Source organism: Eptatretus burgeri, chromosome 2, assembly GCF_056783735.1.
Source record: "Eptatretus burgeri isolate ZD-2024b chromosome 2, Ebu_testis_v1, whole genome shotgun sequence".
Lineage (NCBI taxonomy): Eukaryota > Metazoa > Chordata > Myxini > Myxiniformes > Myxinidae > Eptatretus > Eptatretus burgeri.
In genome coordinates this window covers 91,981,009-92,008,276 of record NC_140962.1, presented here as the reverse complement: position 1 = coordinate 92,008,276, position 27,268 = coordinate 91,981,009, and the positions used below count along the sequence as shown (strand labels likewise).

At 47.5% G+C, this 27,268-nt stretch overlaps 1 long non-coding RNA gene across 1 annotated transcript in view; it reads right to left on the bottom strand.

The window, feature by feature from the left end:
• Positions 1-27,268, bottom strand: part of LOC147032564 (uncharacterized) — a 56,006-nt gene that overhangs the window by 27,960 nt on the left and 778 nt on the right. Inside the window, exon 2 of the long non-coding RNA XR_015055234.1 lies at positions 18,899-19,013. This is a non-coding gene — a long non-coding RNA (uncharacterized LOC147032564). The remainder of the gene's footprint in view (positions 1-18,898; positions 19,014-27,268) is intronic.

The following is a 27,268-nucleotide window of genomic DNA, read 5'->3' as shown; positions in this document are numbered from 1 at the left end:
ACTGCAGCTTTCCTCTCTGCATCACAGCACAGCAGCTTTCCTCTTTGCATCCCAGCACTGCAGCTTTCCTCTTTGACTCCCAGCACAGCAGCTTTCCTCTTTGCATCCCAGCACACCAGCTTTCCTCTCTGCAATCCAACACACCAGCTTTCCTCTTTGCATCCCAGCACACCAGCTTTCCTGTCTGCAATCCAGCACACCAGCTTTCCTCTCTGCAATCCAGCACACCAGCTTTCCTCTTTGCATCCCAGCACAGCAGCTTTCCTCTTTGGATCCCAGCACACCAGCTTTCCTCTCTGCAATCCAGCACACCAGCTTTCCTCTTTGCATCCCAGCACACCAGCTTTCCTCTCTGCAATCCAGCACACCAGCTTTCCTCTCTGCAATCCAGCACACCAGCTTTCCTCTTTGCATCCCAGCACACCAGCTTTCCTCTTTGCATCCCAGCACACCAGCTTTCCTCTTTGCATCCCAGCACACCAGCTTTCCTCTCTGCAATCCAGCACGGCAGCTTTCCTCTTTGCATCCCAGCACACCAGCTTTCCTCTCTGCAATCCAGCACACCAGCTTTCCTCTCTGCATCCCAGCACTGCAGCTTTACTCTCTGCATCCCAGCACGGCAGCTTTCCTCTTTGCATCCCAGCACACCAGCTTTCCTCTCTGCAATCCAGCACACCAGCTTTCCTCTCTGCATCCCAGCACTGCAGCTTTCCTCTTTGCATCCCAGCACACCAGCTTTCCACTCTGCAATCCAGCTTTCCTCTCTGCATGCCAGCACTGCAGCTTTCCTCTTTGCATCCCAGCACACCAGCTTTCCTCTCTGCAATCCAGCACTGCAGCTTTCCTCTCTGCAATCCAGCACACCAGCTTTCCTCTCTGCATCCCAGCACAGCAGCTTTCCTCTCTGCATGCCAGCACTGCAGCTTTCCTCTTTGCATCCCAGCACACCAGCTTTCCTCTCTGCATCCCAGCACTGCAGCTTTCCTCTCTGCAATCCAGCACACCAGCTTTCCTCTCTGCATCCCAGCACAGCAGCTTTCCTCTTTGCATTCCAGCACAGCAGCTTTCCTCTTTGCATCCCAGCACACCAGCTTTCCTCTTTGCATCCCAGCACACCAGCTTTGCTCTCTGCAATCCAGCACACCAGCTTTCCTCTCTGCATCCCAGCACACCAGCTTTCCTCTTTGCATCCCAGCACACCAGCTTTCCTCTCTGCAATCCAGCACACCAGCTTTCCTCTCTGCATGCCAGCACTGCAGCTTTCCTGTTTGCATCCCAGCAAACCAGCTTTCCTCTCTGCAATCCAGCACACCAGCTTTCCTCTCTGGATCCCAGCACTGCAGCATTGCTCTCTGCATCCCAGCACTGCAGCTTTCCTCTTTGCATCCCAGCACAGCAGCTTTCCTCTTTGCATCCCAGCACACCAGCTTTCCTCTCTGCATCCCAGCACACCAGCTTTCCTCTTTGCATCCCAGCACACCAGCTTTCCTCTCTGCAATCCAGCACACCAGCTTTTCTCTCTGCATCCCAGCACTGCAGCTTTCCTCTTTGCATCCCAGCACACCTGCTTTCCTCTCTGCATGCCAGCACACCAGCTTTCCTCTCTGCATGCCAGCACTGCAGCTTTGCTCTCTGCATCCCAGCACTGCAGCTTTGCTCTCTGCATCCCAGCACTGCAGCTTTGCTCTCTGCATCCCAGCACTGCAGCTTTCCTCTTTGCATCCCAGCACACCAGCTTTCCTCTTTGCATCCCAGCACACCAGCTTTCCTCTCTGCAATCCAGCACACCAGCTTTCCTCTCTGCATCCCAGCACTGCAGCTTTCCTCTTTGTATCCCAGCACACCAGCTTTCCTCTCTGCAATCCAGCACGGCAGCTTTCCTCTTTGCATCCCAGCACACCAGCTTTCCTCTCTGCAATCCAGCACACCAGCTTTCCTCTTTGCATCCCAGCACACCAGCTTTCCTCTTTGCATCCCAGCACACCAGCTTTCCTCTCTGCAATCCAGCATGGCAGCTTTCCTCTTTGCATCCCAGCACACCAGCTTTCCTCTCTGCAATCCAGCACACCAGCTTTCCTCTCTGCATCCCAGCACACCAGCTTTCCTCTCTGCATCCCAGCACACCAGCTTTCCTCTTTGCATCCCAGCACACCAGCTTTCCTCTCTGCAATCCAGCACACCAGCTTTCCTCTCTGCATCCCAGCACAGCAGCTTTCCTCTTTGCATTCCAGCATACCAGCTTTCCTCTCTGCATCCCACACACCAGCTTTCCCCTCTTAAATCCAGCACACCAGCTTTCCTCTTTGCATCCCAGGATACCAGCTTTCCTCTCTGCATCCCAGCACACCAGCTTTCCTCTCTGCAATCCAGCACACCAGCTTTCCTCTCTGCATCCCAGCACTGCAACTTTCCTCTTTGCATCCCAGCAGGGCAGCTTTACTCTCTGTATCCCAAAACAGGCCAAAAATTATGTATGGCATGTTATCTCGAAAACTTGTGGATGAGTTCTGACAAAACGAGGTGGAAGAGTTTGTTCGGTGACAAGGACAAGCCGATTCGATTTTGGTTAAGGTCAGGAATCATATCCGACCTATCAGTGGCATACAAAATATAAACTATTCAGGAAACTTCACACAAATGTTCCCCAAGCCGTGGGTGTTCAGCTTCAAGGAATAATTAATCGATCACATGGTTTGGCAGCCATATTGTTTTGAAGAAAAATATTAAATAATGTTTTCTCTGAAACCGCTTAATCAATCGACGTGAAACTTCACATTTATGATCTCGTATTGAGAGGGAATATATATATATATATATATATATATATATATATATATATATATATATATATATATATATATATACATATACATATACAGTAGACAAGGCGTAAGTCGTCACCATCGGGACCGAGAAAAAAGTGACGACTTAGAAATGTGACGACTTACGCGTATGTGAACATTCATGATGACTGTGGGGTGAAGGATGAAGTCGCACGTGGCCTGGACACATCTGTGTGAGAGCCGGCTATTGTACCAAAAGGAAAACACAATCCTCGGGGCATAGGTGGGGGTGAGTTGGTGAGTTGGAAAGTGATCAAGCAAAGATGGAATTCATGAATCAGTTTATCAAAAGTAAAGATAATGAACAACTCTGTAAGACAACTCGTATACCATCGGTGATGGTATGGTGACAAATTACATGACACCCAGTCATCGTGGTGATGATTACCACTCAATGCCTATGTGTAAGTGAGTGCGGTAATGTACAAAACAAGCCAATATAAAACCATGATTGGACTTCAACACTAAGCTCGATCGATCCTTTACTTCTTCGCGAAGTAATCCATTATGTTTGACTGCCTCAAACTCTTGGGCATCTGGTGCATGAGAAAGGATTCAAACCGGTCATTGTATTCCATGATGTTGGCTGAGCAATCCTCCACCGAAAGACAGTATCGGCCGAATATTTGGCCGCATCGGCCGAAAGAGAATATTTGGCTGAGCCGACATTTGCCGTAACCAGATGATGAGCGCGTCATCGACATCTTCAAAGGACACACATTTCACGCATTTTACACTTCCCACCGGCCTCACGATCTTCTCCACTTGTCCAAATATCTTGCCCTTATTCTTCAAGATATCGTTCAATGTCTGCCGTTTGATGTCCAACTTCTCAGCTGTGTCTGTTTTCTTCATCAGTGGATTTGCCTCGCAAAACTGGATAATATCGTATTTTTCTTGGTAGGTTTTAGTTGTAAGCTTACGCTTAGTCGCCATTGTCCTGCCTGCAGTGCGATCAACGTGTGTACGCAGTTATAAATAGCCTATCACTGACGGTGTACACCAATGAGTGAGCATCACGATTCCATGAAATCGGGCTTCTCATGAGGCAGCAGTTCCGTGTGACGAGTTCGGAGTGGTAATTTACTTGAGTTTCCATTACGTGGGAATGGACAACATCTGACGACTTAGACGAAGTGACGACTTAGAGATGACGACTTACAGAGGGATGACCCTTTATTCAAAGGGATTTAACATGAGATAAATTCGGGACTTTTTGATGCTGCCGACTTAGGCGAAGTGACGAGTTACACGCTGCCGACTTACACCGAGTCTACTGTTTATATATATATATATATATATATATATATATATATATATATATATATATATATATATACATATATATATATATATATATATATATATATATATATATATATACATATATATATACATATATACATATATACATATATACATATATACATATATACATATATATATATATATATATATGTATATATGTATGGTGTTGTGTTGAGCCTGGTGTTGGCCTGGTGTTGGCCTGGTGTTGGCCTGGTGTATGAGTGTATATATGTATGAGCCTGGTGTTGGCGCAGTGGTTAGGGCAGCGGCTTGGGATCCAAAAGGTCCTGAGTTCAAGCCCCGTTGGGCCACTGAATTAATACACCAGGAGGTTGACTCAGCCTGTCATCCTTCCGAGGTCGGCGAAATGAGTACCAGTATACTGGGCCGGTGTATACCCCGGTTAAAATAGGTGTACCATATCCCTGTGTCGTAAGAGGCGACCAGGGTTGCGTCAGGAAGGGCATCCGGCGTAAAACATGTGCCAAATCTCTATGCGGATCATATGGATGATCCGCTGTGGTGACCCCTAATGGGAGCAGCCGAAAGAAGAAGAAGAAGAAATATATATATATATATATATATATATATATATATATATATATATATATATATATATATATATATATATATATATGTAATTTCAACTTGATCAGACACATGGTCTGGCAGCAAGAATTATATATTTTTTTTATCTGGGTTCACCCCCACCCCTCATAGACTCCGATTTTTCTTTTTAATACCCTGAACAACCTCTGGGACATCACGGGTGATCCCTTCCCTTCGTGTGCAGCCTTTTGGCTGCTGGTTGCTTCATTGGTTCGGGGCGCGGATATGCCGCTGATGCAGTGCCCCTATTACTAGTACACTGGTACTCATTTCACCGACCTCGGAAGAATGACAGGCTGAGTCAACCTCCTGGTGTTAATTCAGCAGTTATCATGGCTTGAACTCAGGACCCTAGGATCCCAAGCCACCACCCTAACCACTAAGCCAACACCGGGCTTATCACAGGTGATGAAGGTTGTAGTCAAGTTTCATTGGAATTGTGCTTGTAGTTTCTGAGAAGTGAGCAAATACCTCTTTTGGGGGGCAACCCCACCGGGGCAACCCCACCCACCCCAGAACTCCTTACACCCCGATTTCGTTAATGGTGTGAACAAACTTTTGTACATCACTGGTGATAAAAGTTGTGATCAAGTTTCATCAAAATTGTGTGTGTCATTTCTGAGAAGAAAGCAAATACCTCTTTCGGTGGGACAACCCCCCTGTAAACTCACTCTGTGGACCCCCTCACTCCCCAATTTATTTTCATGTCATGAATAAACTTTAGTAAATTATGGGTGATGAAGGTTGTCGTCAAGTTTCATTGGAATTGTGTTTGTAGTTTCCGGGAAGAAAGCAAATACATATTTGAGGGAGCAACCTCCCTAACACCTCCTTCGATGCCGATTTTTTTTAATGTTGTGAACAAAATTTGGTTCAACATGGGTGATGAAGGTTGTGGTCAAGTTTAATGGGAATTACATGTGTCATTTCTGAAAAGAAAACAAATACCTCTTTCGGGGGGGGGGGGGGGGAAATCCCTGTAGACCCCATTAAGGCCCGATTTTTTTAAATGCCATGAACAAACTTTGGTACATACACGGTGATGAACGTTGTGATAAAGTTTCATCGAAATCGTAAGTGCAGTTTTAGAGAAGAAGTTGCAAGTATTTGTGGACAGACGGACGGACGACGTGCCATTCCATACGCTCCCCGGAACTACGTTCCAGGTGAGCTAAAAATTATTTTCCATACCTGTATCTCAGAAGTACACACAATCATCAATTACAGCAATATTGTTGTTTTTAACTGTGCTTGTGCTTGGGTCACACCTCGACCTGAAATCATATTCTGTGCACACTTCATTAATATTGTCATAATTCTTCTTTTGACGACAATGGTGGATGGCAATAAATTCAAATCTGAGATCAAGTTTGGAAAACCATCCAACAGCTTCCTTTATTGCTCAATGAATTCTCTTTAAATCACCCTTGAATTGTTGGTACGAAACATTTTGCAATAAAGTGTGGGATTACGAGCCTATCCCATCCGATCTTGTTTATTTCCAGATTTTATATCAAATCCAATATATATATATATATATATATATATATATATATGTATATATATATATATATATATATATATATATTATATATATATATATATAACAGCTTTATATATATATATATTGTTACGGATTCGCGCCCGCCGGCGTGCTGACGGCCACGTAACTCGAATCGCGGCACGTCGCCCACCGGACGGACAATCCAGTCGTGACCCTCTCGGACTAACGCCGGGAACCAGTCACGGGTGGACCTTTCGGTCTCACCGCGATCGAGCCAATCGGCCCCCGCGTGGGATAGGGTTGCTCGCCAAATTCGACCCACCTAAGTACCCACACGGAGGGTAGACCGGGCGATCGCACCTCGCCGCAGGTCGACTTCGGACACGGGCCACTTAAGCGACCCGTTCCGTACTATCGGGATAACCGAGCGGTGTTATCGTCGGCCTCGACGGTTCGATTAATTATCGGGCGTATTCAGCCCACTACCAACCCTTTACGTGAAGCAAGATGAGGATTCAATGAGAGAAATGACGAAGCGAAGCGGGAAAGCAATTCAACATAAAGCACATCTATTCGCGATGAACGGAAAGCACACATATACAATTCCACCAAAAGCACATAGAAAAGAAGACAAAAAGCAAATGCGACAATGCAGATCTAATACCGATTACGCGAGCACACGGCAACACTTATACAATTTTACTTCACAGACGGCGCCGACAACACACATTCCCAAAGCAAAAGAAAAGAGAACCACCCTCCAGGATGAGGGGGTAGGCGGGCCTGGGGCCGAGACCGTGTCGGGCCTACCCGTCTGGTGATGAGACGCGGAGCGGCGGTGGTGCCTCAACTCCGCGGGCCTCGCGGACAGTGCCTGGTAGGGGAGGGGAAGGGGGCCCCGTTGGTCGCACTATCTCAGCGCGGGGGGAAACAGGAGGGGGTTGCTGATGCTCGGGGAAAGGAGGATTTTTACTCTGTCTCGGGTCCCGCGACGAGCGTCTCCACCTCGACCAGGTCGCGCCGTCGGCCTCCCTGGTGTGCAGCTCCCGGCACCGACGCGAGCACCCCCTCGTCTGCCTTCGCCGCCGCCGCCTCTCCACAGCTCCGTCCTCTTCGCTCCGACTCCAACTCCGAACTCTTCCTTCTGCGAACTTCCCAACTGCACTCAACTCCAACGCACACAACGACCGCGGTCGCTTATATAAGCCCCGTGGCTTCGCCTTTGACCCCCTGCCTTCGACCTTTCACCTCGCTCCCCATTGGCCCGAGAAAAAGTGGGCGTGAATGCTTTTTGATCCATGAATTTGCATATAGCGACCGCCCTCCAACGCCCTGGAGGCGGGGCCAAATCGCCCCTCGCTCACCGATTGGACGGAACAAAAGTGGGCGTGAGTCATTTTTGATCCGTTTTTCTGCGGAAAGTCCGTGGTTTTGTACACGCTGTTCGGCGCGCGCCCTGCACGAGTCCAATACCGGTACCCACAAGCGGCGCAAGAACGGTGGCGATGCGACGGTTGCGAGGTGTGACGGTAAAGGTCGTGGCTGTTGTGGTGAAGCGGCGTTGTGGTGGGTGGTTGATGTTGTGATGACTGTTGAGACGTGGTTGGTGGTGGTAATAATGGCGGTTGGTCCAAAATAAAGATAGTAAAAGAAAAACGGCTATCCTGAAGAGTCGCAGCACGCATGAATGACATTTATTCCCTCTAGACAACGGGTTTGGGCCTAACTACACATATACTTACCGAGATATCTCACCTAAGGGACCTGAATGGTGGTGTGCGAATTTCGTCAACCACAACACTACCCCCTCCCCTTTTTACAGACTCGTCCCGAGTCGTCAAATTTTCGTGTGCCATCATGTGTAGTTTTCCCCTAGTACATTTTACCTACGGATCCCTGAGTGCAACATTCATGGTATTCGTATCCCCAAAATAAATAACCTGAGGGCTGCGTAACTACCTAAACAAACTCACTCACACGGACGACTTAAATAAAATTGCCGGCGCTAGGACAGACATGCCGGGGGCGCACTCATATTTACAGTACATCTTAACCTTAACTTACAAATTTTACACTAAACCATGGCCCAGGATCAATGAACTCTGCAAAAGAAAAGCAGTTAGCAGGGAGCCAGGCTGCTCGCATGCAGTCTCTGGCTCAAAACAATGCAGGTGCCAGGGAACGTGGCTGGCTGCTCACACGCAGTCCAAGGCCTTCCCTTTTGAACTGAACGCAGTGAACCACAACGGTGCATGGGCTGCACAACGCAGTCTCCGTGCCAGCTCAAGTGGCACACACAATGAACACAACGAATGGATGGATGAACACAAACACGGTGCACGGGCCGCCACTGCAGGCCCGTGTTGTAGCTGCCAACAGGGCAGTTCTCGCAGCTTGCAAACTGTTGCCTTGCGGATCCTGGCGCACATGGAAATGAACAGGGGGGCAAAGCAAAAATTGAACGGGGCTGGTGAACGTGGGCAGTGGGCATGGCATGGCAAAGGCAGCAGGCAAACACAGCCCGCAGAAGAAGGCCGCTGCAGGCAAACACAGCCGGCAGATGAACTGGCCGGCACAGGCCTTGCAGAAAAACAGCCAGCAGATGAAGTGGCCGGCACAGGCCTTGCAGCACAGCAGCTGCAGACGATCCAGCTGGCACAGGCCTTGCAGCACAGCAGCTGCAGACGATCCAGCCGGCACAGGCCTCGCAGCAAAACAACAGCTGCCGATGAAGTTGGCCAGCCTTTGCCGTTCCGTGGAGGTCGGTGGAGGGAGTGCGGTGGTGCTGGCCGCTTGGAAGGCGGGCTCGGACCTACCTACCTGTCTCCCTCCCACCTATCGCCTTTGCCTGTCACTGTACATACCCACTCCCTTAATTTGTCAAACCCCAATTTAGCCCCAACTTATTTTTTTGTTGTTTTTATTTTTACTTCCCCACTATAAATCGTCCCCTAACCCCCTTTATCGTCCTTGTTCGGCTAACCTATCCTCTCACCTAGCCTACTCCCAACCCCTACGTTCCCTTCCCGGAGGGGAATAAGGGAGAGCTAACGTCCTGTGTCGAGGCCCAACGAAGCCTCAGAATGGCCTCCCCAGAGTTAGGCGATCTTAACACCAAGTGGGTCCAGCGGCCCACAACGACAGCGAGGGGATGGATGGTGCGGAGGGGTACATCTCCTAATCTACCCTAACCATTTAACTGTTAAACTACCCCGGGGCTTTCAACAAGCGCCTCTCGCTTAAACTATTGGTTCTAACAACCCAGATTCCCGTCGCCTGTGTTGGTGTCCTCACAATTTCGGGCCTCGCCCCCCAATTTTCTCTCCGTGCCCTCACACGGTCTCATGGCTGGGACACGTGACTCCCTTTGGCAGGCACGACCCTCTGCCGATTCTCCCGCTATGGCAACCCCGGGCACTACACTGCCTCCGAGCCTACCAGCTCCCTAACACCGGGGAGTGCCCCCCATGGCACCTCCCCTGAAACGCACACGTGGCAGGCTGGCTTCCCGGGCCCCTTTCCGAGGGTCACCCTTGCCCACAACACTGCCCACGCGGCTAATGGCGCCCCGGGCCCCCGCACCAAGCAGGCGCACCCGTGCCCACTACGCTATCCCGGCCCCCCATGGGCCCTTGGCCTACCACGGCCGACTAGCCTGGTGCCCGGGGTACCCACTCAGCGATACTCACCTTTCGCAGCCACGCTCCCAAGCCCGTCAACAGGGCTCCTGCACCCCTCCAAATGGGTTTCGAGCCTACATTCCCACCAACAGCAAAACGACCTCCATATTTCAATTTGACTAACCCAGCTAACTCACTCTACACTGACCCCGGGGTCCCTTGGGCGGGAGTCACTCCTCCCCCCAATCACTCATCGCACCATGCATTCCCCATTCGCTCCATACACACAAACCCGCTGGCCTCACTCACTCAACATGTACTCACCTCACAACTCTTCAACACACACACCGCTGAACTCTGCCATCCTTCTAACTACCTCCCCTAACTAACTCGTGCTCCCACGTCGTCCCTTAAACTACAGCACGTTCCTTTTAACACTACGTAGCTAAGCTACGTCCCCACTACACATTCACAAGTCTGTCACGGTCTCCAAATAATCCCATTAATCAATTTCCCAACCTAAATCTGGCTACAATCCCTCTAACTAATCCATTCCACGGACTCCATGAGGACTTACCCCTGCCCCATGGAGTCGGTCTAGCTAAGCTAACCCTTCCCCCTAACTAGTTTCCATCCTGTGCCCCGGAAAGGGGGTCTTCCACCCCTTGCCCAGGAATCCTGTGCACCCGAAAGTGAGGCTTACTGTTTTTTTTTGTTTTTTTTTCATGCGCAGCACCAGCGCGGCAACTCGCGCACTTTGCACCTGCCCGTGACGTCATGCAGCTGCACGTGTACCTCGTCCCTCCCTGGATGGTACCATCCGGCAGGGATACCCCTCCTGCCGGATTCCAACCCCGCGTGCAGCCATGACGTCACCGTGCGCATAAAAAAAAACACAAGCCCCACGTCTCGAGGGGTTCCCCACGCGAACACATGTGCTTTGCCCGTTGGAGCTTAACACACACGATCGCGTGGAGAACCCGTCCGGTCCAAATCCGTAATCCTGCCTAAACTTTGTCCGTCCGCGGGATCGGCAAATCCACCGCGTGCGTTTCCGGACCGGGACTTCACTCTCGCAAGCGAGCACGTGGTGGCCTCGTGCGTTGCACAGCACGGACCGCGTGCTCACTGCTGGGTGAACCCGGCACGGTCCCCGAAACAGCTACAGCCGCTACTCGGCTTTCTTTCCTCTCATGTCGCCGTCGTCGCCATTCGACCCACGCACACCTGCGTGTTACGACGCTAACACTCCATTCCATCACATTCACACCGGGAGACGCGGCTGCGTGCTCCCGCATGCCAACCGACATCTCCCTCACATACCGCTCTCTCACACACACGGTCTCCCTTGCACACAGCGACCTTGCACACGGCCGTTCACTCACGCATGCGGGGGCACTCACCCGCGGTGCCTCATCCACACACCGTGCCCCACTCATACACGCGGGGTCACTCACACACGGTGCCTCATCCACACACGGCATGCTGGGAAGCACACACTCTGGCACCATCGCCACCACACCACTCACACGGGGTCGCTTCCACACACGGGGACGCACTCACACCTTGCACCACACACACAGGGACAACCACACTGGGGATTCGTGTCCCCACAAGGGTCTCCGGGGCCTCTATACCACCCAAGCTTTCCGTGCACCCGTTCGCAGCACTCCTCCCCTCGACCTCGCTCGACACGACCGAACTCACCTGGTCGTGACTCGCCTCAAGGGGGCATACTCCCTCCCCTCGTTCCTGGAGGAGGCTATCCCGCTGCTCGCACCGGGTCCCTGCACTGTCCGCCAGCTCAACCTCATCGTCCTCCACCACCTCTGTGTGTGTGTGTTCGTCTCTAACCTTGTCCAATTCATGCAGTCTCTCCTCTATTTTTTCTGTCTCCCGTGTCTCTATACATTTACAAGTTTCTGTTGTCCCCTCCTGTCTATTAGTCTCCGCTTCTTTCTGGTGTCTTTCCCTTATCTTTATGTAGGTCAACCTTGCTTTCTCTTTAAGTCGCTCCCGTCCTTCCCTGTTTTTCACTCCTTGCTCTTTCACGATCTCCGCGTACCTCATCCTTGCTTTCCGTATTAATTGTTCCTTTCTCTCCCTCGCAATTACTTTCACCTCGTCTCTTGTCTCCCGAATTACTTTTTCCTTTCCCGCCTCCACCGCGGGCCCGACAGCCGTTGCACCCCCTTCCAGCTCGTTCGTTCCTACACGTGGAGTCGCCATTTTAAGCTCCCTGCTAACGGCCTTCATGCCCGCCTGCAGGCATCGGCCCATGTTCTGCGTCTCACCCCGTAGCTCTTTAATTTCTTCCTTCATGTTTGCTTCCATTCCGTTTATTTGCTTGTTCATTTAATTTTTCATTTCATTTGTATTTGTATCCATCCTTTCGTTCATGCCTTTCATTTCGTCCTTCATATCCGCATTTATTTGTTGTGTATTCGCATCCATCCTCGTTTTTACTTCGTCCATTTGCTTGTTCATGTTCGCATTCATCTTCGCTGTCATTTCCGCATTCATTTGTGCCAGCATGGTGAATAGCTGGGCCATGTCGGGTGCGCTTGGGTGAGCCGTTTCGGCAGGGGTCGGGGAAGGGTTTTGGTGGAGCGGGGGAGGGGAGGTGTCATACACCGCGGCCGCTGCCGCACCCATTTCGGGCTCTGGGTTCAGTTGGGCGAGTTCGTTTTCCTGTACAACCAACATTTCCTGCACGGGGATTTCATCCTGGACCATGGATTCTACATTACTACACATATACATTTCTAATACCCCCGGCTCCCGCTCGCCTTGAGACGCCATCTTGCTTCTCGTGAAGGGTTAATTTCGCTCGCTCGTAATTTGGAGGGAATCGGGGGTCGCTTCTCTCACCCCTGGACCGATTCCCGTGAATTTAGCTGGAGACAGGAGAGCCCGTTTTCCTGTTCTCCGATACCAGTGCCGCGAGGAGGGCGATGGATTTGTATCGCACGACCTGACACCAGTGTTACGGATTCGCGCCCGCCGGCGTGCTGACGGCCACGTAATTCGAATCGCGGCACGTCGCCCACCGGACGGACAATCCAGTCGTGACCCTCTCGGACTAACGCCGGGAACCAGTCACGGGTGGACCTTTCGGTCTCACCGCGATCGAGCCAATCGGCCCCCGCGTGGGATAGGGTTGCTCGCCAAATTCGACCTACCTAAGTACCCACACGGAGGGTAGACCGGGCGATCGCACCTCGCCGCAGGTCGACTTCGGACACGGGCCACTTAAGCGACCCGTTCCGTACTATCGGGATAACCGAGCGGTGTTATCGTCGGCCTCGACGGTTCGATTAATTATCGGGCGTATTCAGCCCACTACCAACCCTTTACGTGAAGCAAGATGAGGATTCAATGAGAGAAATGACGAAGCGAAGCGGGAAAGCAGTTCAACATAAAGCACATTTATTCGCGATGAACGGAAAGCACACATATACAATTCCACCAAAAGCACATAGAAAAGAAGACAAAAAGCAAATGCGACAATGCAGATCTAATACCGATTACGCGAGCACACGGCAACACTTATACAATTTTACTTCACAGACGGCGCCGACAACACACATTCCCAAAGCAAAAGAAAAGAGAACCACCCTCCAGGATGAGGGGGTAGGCGGGCCTGGGGCCGAGACCGTGTCGGGCCTACCCGTCTGGTGATGAGACGCGGAGCGGCGGTGGTGCCTCAACTCCGCGGGCCTCGCGGACAGTGCCTGGTAGGGGATGGGAAGGGGGCCCCCTTGGTCGCACTATCTCAGCGCGGGGGGAAACAGGAGGGGGTTGCTGATGCTCGGGGAAAGGAGGATTTTTACTCTGTCTCGGGTCCCGCGACGAGCGTCTCCACCTCGACCAGGTCGCGCCGTCGGCCTCCCTGGTGTGCAGCTCCCGGCACCGACGCGAGCACCCCCTCGTCTGCCTTCGCCGCCGCCGCCTCTCCACAGCTCCGTCCTCTTCGCTCCGACTCCAACTCCGAACTCTTCCTCCTGCGAACTTCCCAACTGCACTCAACTCCAACGCACACGACGACCGCGGTCGCTTATATAAGCCCCGTGGCTTCGCCTTTGACCCCCTGCCTTCGACCTTTCACCTCGCTCCCCATTGGCCCGAGAAAAAGTGGGCGTGAATACTTTTTGATCCATGAATTTGCATATAGCGACCGCCCTCCAACGCCCTGGAGGCGGGGCCAAATCGCCCCTCGCTCACCGATTGGACGGAACAAAAGTGGGCGTGAGTCGTTTTTGATCCGTTTTTCTGCGGAAAGTCCGTGGTTTTGTACACGCTGTTCGGCGCGCGCCCTGCACGAGTCCAATACCGGTACCCACAAGCGGCGCAAGAACGGTGGCGATGCGACGGTTGCGAGGTGTGACGGTAAAGGTCGTGGCTGTTGTGGTGAAGCGGCGTTGTGGTGGGTGGTTGATGTTGTGATGACTGTTGAGACGTGGTTGGTGGTGGTAATAATGGCGGTTGGTCCAAAATAAAGATAGTAAAAGAAAAACAGCTATCCTGAAGAGTCGCAGCACGCATGAATGACATTTATTCCCTCTAGACAACGGGTTTGGGCCTAACTACACATATACTTACCAAGATATCTCACCTAAGGGACCTGAATGGTGGTGTGCGAATTTCGTCAACCACAACAATATATACATATATATATATATATATATATATACATATATATATATATATATATATACATATATATATATATATATATATATACATATATACATATGCACATAAGCCTCCCCCTATAATATTGGGGAAGGCATATTTCTGTTGTCGGGTTTGTTTCTGTAATTAATTGGTACCCCCAATATGTTGAAGTACCACAGAGTTTCTTCGACCCCCCAGAAGAACTAAACCACCTTTTCGAATTATATTTTATTTTTGCTCACCTGGAACATAGTTCTGGGGAGCTTATGGGACGGCACATTGTCCGTCCGTCTGTCCGTCCACAAATACTTGCAACTTCTTCTCTGAAATTACGCATTCGATTTTGATGAAACTTTACCACAACGTTCATCATTGTGTATGTACCAAAGTTTGTTCACCGCATTAAAAAAAAAAATCCATACGTATTTACTTTATTTTCCGTTCCATATTTTGTTGGTCATCCACACCGACCAGTGGTTTTCTGACTATCTTATACAGCTGATACCAGGTGAGCATCCAGGAGTATTGCCCCTGGGTTTTTCTTCTTGCACTATCAACACACAACATTTTTTCAAACTTTATTCATTTCCGAGCCATATCTCAGAGCCGGCTGGGACTTTTAGAAATGAATTTTCCATCAATAATGTGAATAAAACTTATAGGGGGTGGGGGGGGCGACATTTTTTTGACTGTGACTAATTTTAAGGTCATCATCTAATTATAGACATTTTAACATTTTTCAACATAACTCGATCAAGATTTGGCTGATCAGAATGTAATTGCAGTCATTAGATAGCCGAGACTAGAGCAAGGCACATTTACGATTAATTTACATTACCAGCAGAGTACCCGCCCAATGGGTGATCTTGTTCCAAGCATGCAACACGTTCTTCTGATGCGTGCCTATATTTGGGCGGTGTATAGGCAACTGACACCTCTGGATATGCAAAAAATAAATAGCCCGGGTAACTTGCATGAAGCAAAAATATACCTACTGCTTATAATTCAAAACATCTCACTGCACTGGAAAACGTCGGGACAGGAATACTATCCAGTACTGTACTGTAAAGGGTCGGGACTTGAAATACCCTCTCCCACCTGAAGGCCGCGCTACACGATGCACATTTATTGAGAGAATTTTCATCCCCTCACCGCACTCCAAGACCACCGGCAAAGATTAAAAAAAAACACAATTTCCACTAATTGGGGTCAGGCTGATCTTATGTAGCAAGTCTGAATATAATCAGCTCAGAACTGTAGGAGTAGCGCGGCAAACAAATCATCTGCATCATCTGCAAAATCAAGGTCCGAGATCTTGACATTGCCAAACGATGCACCGCAACTTGATCTCTCCGACATCCTCCCTAAAATCCAGTCCATACAAGTGCTGAAAAGTGTGGGGGCCAGTACACACCCCTGACGAACTCCAGTAACAACTGGAAATAAGTCAGAGATGGTACCACCACACTTCACAGCACTCTCAGTACCAGAGTAGAGTTCAGACATCAGATCGATCAGTTTTGGTGGCACCCCACGAAGACCAAGAATCCTCCAGAGGACATCCCGATTCACTGAATCGAACGCTTTACAGAGATCAACATCGGCTGTAAGCAGCCCCTGCTGAAACTCTCGTCTACGTTCGGTGAGGACACGAAGAGCAAGGATACGGTCAATCGTTGACCTCTTTGGTGTAAAGCCTGACTGCTCTGGACGCTGGTGCTCAAGCAGATGGTGGCGAACCTTATCAAGAATTATCTGAGGAAAGACCTTGCCCAGCACTGAGAGCAGAGTCACCCCTCGGTAGTTCTTGCAGTCTTGGCGATCACCCTTCCCTTTCCAGAGAGGTACAACAAGGCCCCTCTTCCAATCAGTTGGGATGATGCCTGTGTTCCAGGCAGAGCACAAAACTGCATGCAACGACAAGAGTGCAGCATTTCCACCAGCCTTGAGAAGTTCAGCATGGATGTCACAGATCCCTGGAGCTTTGCCCGGTTTCAACCGGTTCACCGCAGCCCGTGTTTCCACAAGCGAAGGTGGACCACAGTTGATTTGAGGGTTAGCAACAGGGATTGTAACACCCTTGTCGTCCAACTCGACAGCTGGGGGATCAGCCTGGTACAACCGCTCAAAGTAACCGGCCCAGCGGGCCTTCACTTCAGACTCCTCTGTCAAGAGCCTACCACTCTCTGCTCGAACTGCAGTGCTCCGAGGGATGGGCTTGGATGAACGCAATGCGCGAATTCCCCTGTAAGCGGGACCAGAATCACCTGTACACAGGTGATGCTCTAACCCCTCACAGATTCCTCGCACATAGGCCTCCTTGTCCACCTTCAGTGCACGTACAGTTTTACGCCTCAGCTCCCTGAACAGCTCAGCTCTGCCATTCAGCCTGGCCCTGCTACTCTGGTCAATGGTATCCAGTGTCCCTTGAGAGACAAAATTCTTCTTTGCCCTGCGGTGAGTTCCAAGACATCCACCGGCAACATCAAGGACAGTGGTCTTGAAGGCACTCCACAACTCCTCAGGACCCCCCAAAGCACCCAGACCCCCCAAGTGTCCACTCAGCCTGTTCGCAAACTCCTCAGCTACTCTCTCATCCCTGAGCTTGCCAACATCCAGCCAAGGCTGGGATGGTACCATTCTCCAGGATTTAATGTGCAGCTTTATAGTTGCCACAACAAGCCTGTGGTCAGTATTGAGGAACTGAGCACTCCGGTAGACCCTGCAGTTCTGGATGGGTCATGACCGTGCCATCCCATAAGCTCCCCGGAATTACTTTACAGGTGAGTTAAAAACCATCCCTGAGAATATTATTACAAACAATCTACAGTTGGAAGCTGTCCGGGGCTCAGGGATGATCCTGAAGAGAGCCCTCGGCACTTTGAGAACAGAAAACTTCACAGCTTGGTCCATGAATCAAGACCCCTTACCAAAATGAAGGTGGATGCTTTGAGCCCACCCTGGGAGGACTCCATTCCACATTCTGAAACCCACATATGTAGATACCAATCAACGACGCACGCACGAACACGCACGCATGCACGCACACTTTGACACCTGGGACAGGAGCATTGAAAACCAACACCATCGTACAACGAGTGACCTTCGCACCACACTGGTAGGCTCTGAATCTGATTCGTACATTGTACAATCCGCTCAATAGGGGTGAAAGGTTGGGGACCAGGGGGAGGGTTGGCAGAGAGAGGGGGGAGGGGAGGGTCAGAGTGAGAGAGAGAGAGAGAGAGAGAGAGAGAGAGAGAGAGAGAGAGAGAGAGAGAGAGAGAGAGAGAGAGAGAGAGAGAGAGAGAGAGGTCAGAGTCGGAGCGGAAAGGGGGATAGGGGTGGTAGAAAGGGGGGAGGGTTGGGAGGGAGAGGAGTGAGGGATTCCGGCAAATGTAACTCCCAGTTTATCGTCCATTGGAGGGACAACACACACAGTGATGAATCACCCGGCATGTGAAACACCGGGATGACAGTTTAGAGCTGGGTTTGGATTCCAATCCAGGCTACACAGAGTGAGCATGCATACCTCTCGGCTTTCCTCCCGTGATGTGGCGATTCCTTACTTCAGAAATGAAAAAAAAAGTTCTCATTGTGATGATATAATTTATTTTGCCTTCCTACCTCCAGTGTAGAACCACGGTATCACAATTGAAAGTTGAAGAACGTGCCAAGTGGCTTTACCACACGATGCACGAAACGTTTGTAGAAACTTTTAAAAGTGAAACGTTTAATTTTTATTTGTATTTATCTATGCCATAGTGATGGGTCGTATCACGGAAGAACAAAAATGGGAAACGTCGTGGAAAATAAAATTTCACATTTTCAGCGAGGCAGCCACCGCCTGTTACATCGCAGAACAACACGAGGCCAACACAGGAGAGTCGCCCTGAACTTTGTTCAAGTCGATCTATATACAGTATTCAGTGACAGTATGAATATTGTAGAGCACTGGCTTAAGCACTCCAACAAAACGGTTGATAAGAAACGGCTCCCTTGGCACCTGATTGGCAATCACCGACCGTCATATTCAACATACACCTCCTGGAGACACCCGAAATGTCACATATGTTCGGATAGGACAAATTAACACTTTTCTAGGAGTCGCAACTGTTTGTAAGTTCCATTCTGGAGCTTAAATTTTGTAATTCTCCTTAGTTTAAGAGATACTCGTGGTGATCGCATGTGCGGAAATGAGACAAAGCAACGAACACCGACGTCTCTGGGCACTTATAAGCATCGCAACGTACCCAGCTATTCGTAGCTATGATGAACAGGCATTCGACAATATGAGTGAGGAAAGTGGGGAAAAAAATACTTTATCGTTAAGAAATCACCTGTTGCAAGTCAAGGCATGGTTGAGCAGGCCAAAAAACATGGCGGCTTCAGACCCCAGTGAGGTTACCTGGGATACGCCTCAAGACCCCAGAGAGTGAGGTGGCCAAGGATCACCTGATGAAGGACACAATTACATAATGCAGTTAATTATCTTCAAAAGGGGGTGTTTTAATTCACCCGAACACCCAATTTTAATTCTTGCAATTCCTTGGGGTTTTCTTAGTATGCATGTAAAGTTTCAGACTGCTCGGTTTTATAGTTTTGGAGTTATGAAGGAGACGCACTGACACACACACACACACACACACACACACACACACACACACACACACACACACACACACACACACACACACACACACACACACACACACACACACACACACACACACACACACACACACATTTATTCGTATATATTTACACTTTACCTCTAAATGTTGAATGTCAAGGTTATATGGGGGTCCGAAAAGAATATGGCCCTCATTGGGAAATCAGGGGGGGGGGAGGGAGGGAGGCGGTCTTCCGCTTGGTGATCGTTTTGTGATCACACATATCTATTTTTTACTGTCATTGTTTAATGTACTTTTTTATAGTCTTATTCTTCTTTAATATGCAGAACAAGGACGCGAGGAGCATCATTGACAGAGGGTGCAGCTGATGCAGAGCCCTCTGCTGGTTAGGGCAGGAATTTGGTATTTATTGAAAGTGCCGGAGACAGCTCCCCTATTCTTTGTTAAGGATACCACGGGATATTTATCGTCCACCAACTAATGCATGGGATCTTCAACACTTAATCACAATCTCTCTCGTCTGTTTCGCCATCTACCTCGCAAGCATTATAACCATTATGTGCATCCTTTTTCCTCCAGTTTAACTCAAGAACGGATGGAAGAGCTATAATATGAACCAATCAATGAGTTAACCAACCCCTCGATTTATTTTTTTCAATGAACATCCAGGTGACTCAAACAAAGTGACGTCAACTTAGAATGTCCCTATCAGGGGCAAATCCAGGAATTGGGTTGGGGGGGGGGTTTCCAAATAACAAAAAAATCTAAGTCATTTGAATGTTATGAAAACTTTATTGCAGCTTTCAAATAAATGCGCATTCACATATTCTTTGATATGCATGTACTGTGCAAAAAGATATAAAAGTTAATTAATTTTAATATAATTAAATGCATAACTAAAAATAAAATAGCTTGAATTGAATAAACTTCAAGTTTCAATCTTAAATATCATGCCTAGTGAGACCGACCTGAGTGATGGTAGTGCCTATATGATATTCTAGAAGGAGTTCTGGGTGAGCAGGGAACCCCTGGGTTTGCCACTGTAATGGTAAATATTTTTTTGTTGGGGGGGGGGGGTTCCGGACTACCAGGAAACCCCCCTGGATTTGCCACTGCCTATTCGCCATCCAACTGGAGATTAAATAATATTTAAATAATCAATAAAAAATCGATCATTAAGGAATTCCCTTTAGCTAAAAACAAAAAACACTCATTGTGACAGGATGGTACAGAGATAGCGCCCTCACATTTGAACCATCCTCAGTCTGAGTTTGATTGTTGACCCAACTACATAAACTGTTAGATTGTAGGCAGCTTCGTAAACTGCTTCATAGGAAGCTTGGTTGCATCACAAAGTACACCATCTCTCAGGATGTCCCGTCTGCCGACATTAGTTGGTGGACGCTAAAGATCCCACGTGTGTCTTGTTCAAAGATTAGGCAAGCTATCGCTGGCACTCCAAACAAGTTGTAAATTTGTTCCAGCTTCAATCGAACGTCAGGCTTGGCCAGTCGGTTGGTGAAAGACCAAGGCAAAACAACATTCCCTGGCCGACTCCACAACAAGGTGGGGAATAATTGAGGTGATCGAAGCATATCGGTCATAATAACACAGCACGTACAATGGTTACCTAGGATACAGTCCCAGGGGTCAAATGAAGGGTTTTAAACATTTCATCCAAACTAAATTGGAAAAGTGGAAATACTTTTGAAAACCTTTCTAGTGTCATGAATTGGGCACGGCTTAATGAACATTGTGCCAAGTTCTGGCGAAGGGCTAACTTTCGCCTGAATTCCGAATGTAGGAGGCATTTGGCGGGAAATACCGATTCAATCAACGATGACGTCACAAACGCAGAAGGTGCTCCCAAAACAATGTGGGAGGCAACGGTGCAACGTTTACGAATTGCTGATTTCTTCCCTCTTTTTTATTTTATTCTCTCTCTGTGTGTTCCTTCCGACCTCATCCCACCCTGACCCATTGTCGGGAGTATGGGACGGAGGCTTGTCCTCCCGTGGCCTTGTCTGTGCGTCATTGTCGATGAACCGTTAGCGGCCCGGGGGGGCGCAAACACTTCTTTCACATTCCTATTAGTGCCGAGCTCTTTCCCTTTTGAACATGACTGTTATCACCCAGTTGAGATGTTTTGGGCCTGTTTTATAACCCCGTCATTTGGAGGGGACTAGAAACAAAACAATTTACCTCCTTTTGGGAGGTTCTGACCTTTATCTTCCTCTTCGGTCAGTATTTAAGATATTAACCTGAGGCGGAGGTCCCGGTTGAACCCCATACTCGATGGCCTCGTTATTTTCAGGAAAAGATTATTGCACAACAACGTTTTCACTTAAACAATTATTATAGTTAACCACTCCAGGAATTATGGCCATACATTCAAATGTTTATCGCTTTGAACAAGGTCATGACCGTGCAGTATTTTTCAACAATTTTTTTAAGCAAGTGAACCTCCACACACCTTCCCCACCTGTGCTCTTTTCCCCCAAAACCTTGGATCCATGACTAATCAAATAAAATTAATTTTCTGGCTCAACTGGAACCGAAAGGTCTTCCTGGGGTTATTATTTTATATTACTCTCATCATTTTTACCTCCACCACCAAAGGTGAAGAAGGTTATGTTTTCACGACTTTCTGTTTGTTTGTTTGTTTGTTTGTTTGTGTGCAGGATATCTCAAAAAGTTGGGGACGGATTCGGATTTAAAAAAAAAAAAACTTGGACAGGTTTGGGTGTTTGACGAGGAAGAATTGATTCAATTTTGGTGAAGATCCGAATCCGGACACGATAATTATTTAATTCCTAAAGTAATTCTTCACCACTGAGAGATGGGGCCAAAAAGGATATTTAGCATGATATTTCAAAAATGTATCGGGCCCGATATGTTGTTGCGGATCAGGCATTGCGTGGCAGAGGTATGTGCTCTACCGAGTCTCCTTCTAGTTTATATTATTGTCGTTACCTCCACCCGCTGACCAAAGGTGGATGGAGGTTCTGTTTTCACCCCTGTCTGTCTATTTGTCTGGTTGTGTGCAGGATATCTCAAAAAGTTGTGGACAGATCCAGATTATATTTGGTGGAGAGGTTGGGTGTATGACGAGGGTGAACTCATTCGATTTTGGTGAAGATCCCGATTCGATAAAAAAATTTTTTTAACTGATTCTTCATCATTGAGAGATAGGACAAAAAAAAACCCAAACAATATATAACACGATATCTCAAAAAGTTGTGGATGGATCCGGACTAAACTTGGTGGATGAGTTGTTTCGATGACGAGAAGAAGCCGATTCAATTTTGGTTCAGTTCAGCAGATCAAGGTCCAGCCTATCAGTGGGATACAAAACATAAACTGTTCAGCCTGGCAGAGGTATGTGCTCCACTGAGTGCTCTTCTAGTTGTTATTATAATTACTAGTGCATGCCAGTAGGTGCGTGGCCGTACGTGCAACCCCCCCCCCAAAAAAAAACTTTCAAACCGCGTGCCAGAAACAACAAACACACAGGCCGTTCCTTTGCTCTCACGTGCCCGTACATGCGTGCCCGTACGTACGTGGCCGTACGTGCAATATATATATATATATATATATATATACTTTAAAACCGCTTGCCAGAAACAAACACACAGGCCGTTTCTTCGCTCTCGCGTGCCCGTATGTGTGTGGCCGTACGTGCGTGACCGTACGTGTGTGCCCATATGTGCGTGGCCGTACGTGTGTGGCCGTACGTGCGTGGCCGTACATACAAAAAAAACTAAATTTCAAACTGAGTGCCAGAAACAACAACCACACAGACCGTTCCTTCACTCTCGCGTGCTCGTACGTGCAAAAAAAAAAAAAACTTTCAAACAAACACACAGTCCGTTCCTTCGCTCTCGTAAACAAACGACTGGATTGGGGCATTGTGTTTATCTATAAATGCGCATAAGAAATCGAGAAATTATCAGAATACAGTAAGTCATCACTATCCGGAAGTAGTGCCATCATTCCACGAATTAATCGCTTTCATTGAAGTAACAACTGCTGTGATACTTACACACACAGAGTTAATTAAAATTCAAATTAAAATCAAGTTTACCTCCCTGTCTTTGCGAGCCATGACATTCGCTGCCATTGACGATTACCACTCCTATGTCATGGTGAGGCGACAGGCTAGGATTTGTAGGAGACCTGAAAGTACAGTGTCATTAGGTATTCCATGTTCGAATTGTTTTAGTTTGAAAATAATTAAAAAAAAAAAAGTTTGCAAAGCATACCACCAAATTGAGATGTATTTCGTTGGCAAGCATGTTGAGTAGAGCTGAATTCCTTAACACTTCCAAAGGCCACAACGTTTTGACAATTAGAAACAAAAAAAAGTTGTGCACTTTTTTTGATAAATTATTTTCGGAACAATTTTTCTTCAATAAATAAATAATAATAAAAATTGTCTCCATTTACACACCTTTATCTCGTTAGCACCTCTTCATAAACAACATTGCTGAGGTAACGGCACTTCTTCTTTGTTTCCTCGTCCAGGGCAAGAATATGGAGGCTGCTGGATCTGCCAACGTTTTGATAAATTATTAGTTTTAATGGCCAATTATTCAATTAGCGCCAACGTATTTTGCCTTTTTGCAAGGAAAAACACAAAGAGAAGAGAAGAGAAAAAAAACCCGTAATGGCGAACGTGGCTGAGGTTCCCTTCCCCATCGGCCACGCCAACGCAGCAACGTGTCCTGTCATTGGTTGGTAAATAAATGGCTGCAGCAACGTGTCCTGTCATTGGTTGGTAAATAAATGGCCATACCTTGGGAAGCACTTGTCCGATTAATATCAAACCTTGAAAAGACACATCCTCAGGGCCCCAGCAATATACCTGGCAAGTTTCAATTAAATCGGACCAGTGGTTGTCGAGAAACAGCGGTCACAGACAGACACACACACACACACACACACACACACACAGATTGCTGGAATTATAGATAGATTATTTCACTATATTATGACGCATATTTTTTTGGTGGCGGAAACACCGATACATTTAAAATTTCGCAGGGTTGTTACAAGTCATAAGATTTAGTGTGCATCCTCCAACAACACTGATTGGTCAAAGGCTTGGTGGCCATCTTGGATTTATGAATGTTTTCAAAAAGATTCATAGAGCTTCTCGAAGTCTGGTGTTGGCTTAGTGGTTAGGGTGGCTGGCTTGGGATCTTAGGGTCCTGAGTTTGAGCCCCATTGGCCACTGGATTAACACCGGGGGTTGACTCAGCCTGTCATCCTTCCGACGTTGGCGAAATGAGTACCAGTTTACTGGTCCGGGTGTATGCCCCGGTTAGAATAGGTGTACCATATCCCTGTGTGTCGTAAGAGGTGACCAGGGTTGGCGTCAGGAAGGGCATCCAGCCATAAAACATTGCCTCAATAAGAGAACCATGATTGCATGGAGCCTGCAAAAAGCTCACCCCTATTGCTTATTGAGGGCATGTTCACACATGTTCACACAAGGTAACCCCGCAAGGTTCAAATCCATTCACTAACAGGGATGATCTGGGAAGTCCGACAGAACGCACCCATCCGCAGGACTTGCGCAGGCCCAGATCGTTCCAAGTGTTTGCAGTACGGGCTGCAAGATATCAACTTTTTGGATGAGTTTATTAGAAAGTTCTCCAAATCTTTCATTGTAGAGGCACACCCCTGTCTTGCAGGTACTTTTCCAAGTATTTTTTGGCTTTTTTTAGACGCTTTGTGAGCCATTTTAGGTAACAATCCTTCTCTGGCTCGCACGATATCAATTCCATTCCCTGCCCTGATGACCGCTGTTGCTCGTAACTATAGCTATTGTTTTTGTAAAGCCTGCTGCCTTGTTGTCTTAAAGCTGATTTTCAAATATTTTCAACTATTTATCCTGGAGATAAAGGTTCACAACAAGACTCTTCCTGATGTATAACTCATGCTCCGACAGTCTCACAAAGCTTCATGAATGGCGACCCTTCACTCGGAGATCTTGTGAAATCAATTATCATATGTACTATCCAATAAAAGATCAGGAGTTGAATCAACCAATCTTTGGGTCATGTACTCACTTTTTTGTAACATATACATATATAATATTATATATTTTTTGTTGTACTACAGCAGGGAAAAATGGCTGTAAAAAGGTTGTTTCATAGATCTTCTCGAGAACTGTTCAACCAATCAAGACGAAACTTCAGATGCATCATCGAGAGACCGGGTGGTTTCAAATTTGTGAAGAAGTATCTCTATAAGAATGAAGATGGTCACCACAGACCAAGAAAAGAATTAGTGTTTATTTTGACATCGGTAAGTCAGTGGATTTTGATTGAGAAAACTAGCATGTTGCAGAGATGTCAATAAGTCACTTGATCCAACAAGGTGATGTGTGTGTGTGTGTGTGTGTGTGTGTGTGTGTGTGTGTGTGTGTGTGTGTGTGTGTGTGTGTGTGTGTCTTCCCTCAGGTGGACCTTAAACGGGTGTCCCATCTGCCAGCATCCGTTGGTGGACGTTAAAGATCCCACGATGTCCTTCGCTAAGAGGAGAGCCGGCACCATGACCAAATGACACATTCGTGCCCTAACCAGCAGAGGGCGTTGCATCAGCAGCACAGTGGTGCCTCAGCCAATGATGCTGTCCCGCAACCTTGTGCTACATCCAAGCAAACAATGAAACTTGAGCCAAGTCTGAAGTCTTTGAGGGCACATCTCAAATCAAGTCTCAAGTTTCCGTAGTATTACTTCAACTTGTGACAAGTCCCACATTTACTTATTAACCTTGGAGTGGAAGCTACAAAGGAATTAAGACACAGGGTTTCATTTGTTGCAATGTATGTTCTGAAAAGCTTTTTCACTCAAGTTTTTATTTGTCAACTTCACACAGTGGACATTTTGTGCTTTGTTCCCAGCAAAAATTAAATGTTGTCTAATTTACTCCTCATATCCAATGTAACATATGTACGTGAGACTAGTTAGTAACCAAAGCTTACATTTAAATGAAACCTGGTGTTTGCTTTGTGGTTGGGTGGCTGGCTTGACATCTTAAGCTACTGTGTTTGAGCCCTATTCGCTGCTAAATTAGCATCAGGTGGGGTTGACTCAGCCTGTCATCCTTCCAATGTTGACAAAATAAGTCCCAGTGTACTCCGAGAGGGGCACAGCATCAGCAGCACAGTCATGCCCCCAAAAAAATGATAGCTACCCAGCAGCCAAGCTGCCATATGCAAGAATAAGATGTATAAATGGTTTACATGTACAACCAAAGCATTCAATATGGAATGGAGAAGGATATTTTAATAATTTACTTGTATATTTATTATGTACATTCAAATGAATTGTACAACTTATCAACTTCAATTGTTGTCTTTTAGCATACCATACTTTTTTTTACGTTTTCCTTTGAAAAAGACAAGTCGTGATACAATTTATACTTATTGACGAAATTCAATAATCCAAGTCAACTGGTATATTTTTCAATCATCACAAAATATTATCAGGTCTGGACATGCATGGGGTTACGATCAGGGGCCAAGTTTTCCCTGTTCACTCCCTTTAACCTCAGTGAGCAACGGTATATGACCAACATTTACCATGTACGTGTGTACATGTAATGTTATTGTTAACCGAACCCCGCACACCAATAACTAAAAAATTTTTACAATTTATTACCTCCACCACTGAAGGTGAAGGACGTTATGTTTTCACCCCTTTCTGTCTGTCTGTCTTTGTTTGTTTGTGCATACAGGATATCTCAAAAGGTTGTGGACGGATCCGGATCCGGATGAAATTTTGTGGACAGGTTGGGTGTGTGACAAGGACGAACTGATTCAATTTTGGTGAAGATCCGATTCCGGATCTGGATATGAGAATTATTTAATTTTTAAAGCAATTCTTCACTATTGAGAAATCGGGCCAAAAACGATATATAGCATGATATCTCAAAAAGTTGTGGAAGGATCCGGATGAAACTTGATGGACATGTTGGGTGTGTGACAAGGACGAACTGATTCAATTTTGGTGAAGATCCGGATCCAGATATGAGAATTATTTAATTTTTAAAGCAATTCTTCACTAT